Source organism: Hibiscus syriacus, unplaced genomic scaffold (genome assembly GCF_006381635.1).
Source record: "Hibiscus syriacus cultivar Baekdansim isolate YM2019G1 unplaced genomic scaffold, ASM638163v2 tig00110472_pilon, whole genome shotgun sequence".
NCBI lineage: Eukaryota > Viridiplantae > Streptophyta > Magnoliopsida > Malvales > Malvaceae > Hibiscus > Hibiscus syriacus.
In genome coordinates this window covers 1,424,571-1,428,023 of record NW_024062752.1, presented here as the reverse complement: position 1 = coordinate 1,428,023, position 3,453 = coordinate 1,424,571, and the positions used below count along the sequence as shown (strand labels likewise).

The 3,453-nt window shown below is 34.0% G+C and overlaps 1 pseudogene; it reads left to right on the top strand.

The window, feature by feature from the left end:
* Positions 1–1,382: 1,382 nt before the first annotated feature.
* LOC120127659 lies at positions 1,383–2,957 on the top strand (annotated as a pseudogene).
* Positions 2,958–3,453: the final 496 nt, after the last annotated feature.

The following is a 3,453-nucleotide window of genomic DNA, read 5'->3' as shown; positions in this document are numbered from 1 at the left end:
ATGCAAAAAAACAACTGAAACAAACCTGATTAAATAAACGATATATGAACAAAAATATAACACAATAAATTTTTTACACATAAACGTAAATAATTTAAATAATATAATTTTATTTTATTACCTGCACCGCAAAACTATTTCGACGTATGCTCCTGTTTTCCAATTTTACAAACACAAAATTAATTGAAAACGATTAGTATACTATTTTTTCAAATAATCATAATAAACAATAAGTATAATAAAAAAATTATAACAAAATTACCTTAATCAAATATGAGATGATTGTCGGAATGATTCTCATTGACTGAATTGTTGTATTAATTTATAAGTTGAGAGGGGAGATGTGAGAAGTTTATCGGGGGAGAAGGGTATTTATAGCCGAGAAAAGTTGTTATAATTATGCGAGGCGCGGTACCTGTCCCGTGCTATATATAATTGAATTAGAGGTAAGGCGCGGCCCTATCCCGCGCTATCGCCCTACGTGGCGTAAGGCGTGCCCTAGGGATGTGCTTTACACACGTGTAATCCATATTAGCGTAAGGCGCGCTTCAGGGGGCGGGCCTTACCCCACGTGGCGCCAGATCAACGTAAAGCGCGCTGTAAGGGGCGCGTCTTACTGAAAGGGTGTTAGATCGGGAAAAATAGTCTAAAGGGTACTTGACAGAGAAAATTAAATGAAAAATGTGATATATCGAGAAAAACGCCTTATAGTGATGATTGATATGTATATAAAATTATTTTTTAATCTAATTATATGAATATAATTAAGTTGTCTTTGTGTTTATATATATATATTACATATAATATATATTATTTTCTTAATTTGTTTTATCTTGTTATAGTTTGGGTTATATTTTTAATTTTTTTGAATTTTTTAAAAGTTTTTTTATATTTTTATTTTTAGCAATTTAATTTAATTTTTATATTTAATTTTTTAATTTGTTTACTATTTAATTTTTAAATTTAAAATATTTTTTATTTTTAAATAGATAAATAATTTTTTAAACTTTATAAAAAAAATCAATTGACCCTAAAACTCAATAAAAAATCAATATGACCCTTGACACGTCATCATCAGCTGTGAAATGATAGCAATAGTTAGTTTGAGAAATAATATAGAACGGTTAAAAAATAGAGACAAATTGAAAATGAGATCACAGTTTGGAGACTAATATAGAATGTTAAATTATAAGGATCAATATAAAATAAATATCATAGTTTAGGGACATATTCTGTTATTACCTCTAAATATCAATAGTTCAAGGGACATATCCTGTTATTTTTGAACAAATAGATAATTAAAAAAAACAAAACCTGCCGACAAAAAATTTAATGTAATAAACAACTCGTTCTCTAGTCTTTTCATTTGACAGGCGCTTCAGTCTATTATTAGGTCACTTTCCGAAAGCAAAGCAAAAAATGAGCAAATCCGACCGCTCAAAGCTTCACATTGCCATGTTTCCATGGGTTGCCTATGGTCACTTCATCCCCTTCCTTCATCTCTCAAATAAACTGGCTCAGAAAGGCCATAAAATATCCTTCCTTTTGCCTAAAGGTGTTCAACCAAGGCTTGAATACTTGAACCAATTCCCCAACCTTATTCAATTCTTTCCTCTCCTTCTTCCTCAAGTCGATGGTCTCCCTCCAGGTGCTGAAACCGCATCTGTTGTTCCTATGAACCAACAAAAGTACCTTACTTTTTCCGTTGACCAAACCCGAGATCAAGTTGAATCCATCTTCAAGGTTCTAAAACCTGATATGGTTTTTTATGATTTCTGGTTTTGGATTCCTGACTTGGCTCGCCAACTCGGGATCAGTCCCATATTCTATTCAGTGGTTTGCTCAATGGGGATGTGGACGGGGTTAAACGCTAAGAAACTAACCAAGGAAACCACGGTAGAAGAGGCGATAGAATTGCCTCCTGGTTACCCTTCTTCCACTGTGAGATTAAAAGCTGAAGAGGCTCCTGCATTGTTGTTTTTCGCTGAGGATTTCGGGAGTGGATTGTCGTTTCAAGAACGGATGCAGAAGAGTAAAATAGAAAGTGATGCTCTTGCCTTCAGGACTTACCGTGAAGTGGAGGGACCATTTCTTGACTACGTTGCTCAAGGATATGGGAAGCCTGTTTTGTTATCGGGGCCTTGCTTGCCTGAATCAAAGACCCAACAACTTGATGATAAATGGGTTAGTTGGCTAAGCCAGTTTGAGCCAGGGTCTGTGGTGTTCTGCACATTCGGAAGCCAGAGTGAGTTGCAGAAGGATGAGTTCCAGGAATTGGTCCTTGGGTTCGAGTTATGTGGACTCCCATTTTTGGTAGCTTTAAAGCCACCCAAAGGATGCTCGACTGTTGAAGAAGCACTGCCTGAGGGGTTCAAAGATAGGGTTAAAGGAAGAGGGTTGGTTTATGGTGATTGGGTTCCACAAGATCGGGTTCCACAAGAGTTGCTATTGAACCACCCTAACATTGGGTGTTTCGTAAAACCACTGTGGGTATGGATCAATGTGGGAGTTTCTGCTTAGTGACTGTCAAATCGTGCTGATTCCTCAACTTCCAGATCAAATTCTGAACACTAGGTGGATGGTGAATGATCTGAAGATTGGTGTTGAAGTAGAGAGAGGTAAAAACAGGCAGGTCTCAAAGGAGTCATTGAGTGAAGCTATCAACTTTGTGATGGACAAGGAGAATGAAACAGCTAAGATGTTGAGGGCAAACCATGCCAAGCTGAAGCAAACACTTTGTAGCAGAGATTTTCAAGAAGAATATATAAACAATTTCATCCAAGCTCTGCAAGATCTTGTAAAAAAGTAGTGTTATGTTGCACAACAAGATGAATAAAATCCAATGTAGGATCTAATGAATAAGCTGAGTGTAGCAGTTTTAAGGTGTTATGTTGTTAACGTAGAACCCTAGTTCAGTGTGGAGGTTCTATTTATGGTGAAAATAATGGTTTTTAGAATCGGATCGGTTAGCGAATCGGTCATGTTATCGGTTTACTTGTTCAACCGGTCGAATTGGTCCGACGGGTCGGAAGAATCGGACGACGTCATAATTATTTAAAAAATTAAATAAAAATATAAAAAATATTTAATAAAATATAATTTTTTATATCACAAGTCATATTTAAAGCAAGTTATAACATATATAAGTTAAAAACCATAAAATCAAATAAAACAAAATGATTCAAATTAACTACAACATAATAATTAAAGTAAATTATATTAAATAATAAATATAATTATATATCTATAATTAAAAAATAAATTTGGAGCTAACAAAATTATAACAAAATAATATTATTTGGTTTAATTTTTTTTAAAACAATCTAACATGGCTAAGAAACATAAAAGAGTATCCCAAAAGTTTAAAGAATAAAAATATAAGAACAAAACAATCCCACATGGTTAAGAAACATAGAAGAGCATCACAACTAACTTTTATAAATAATAGAGGTA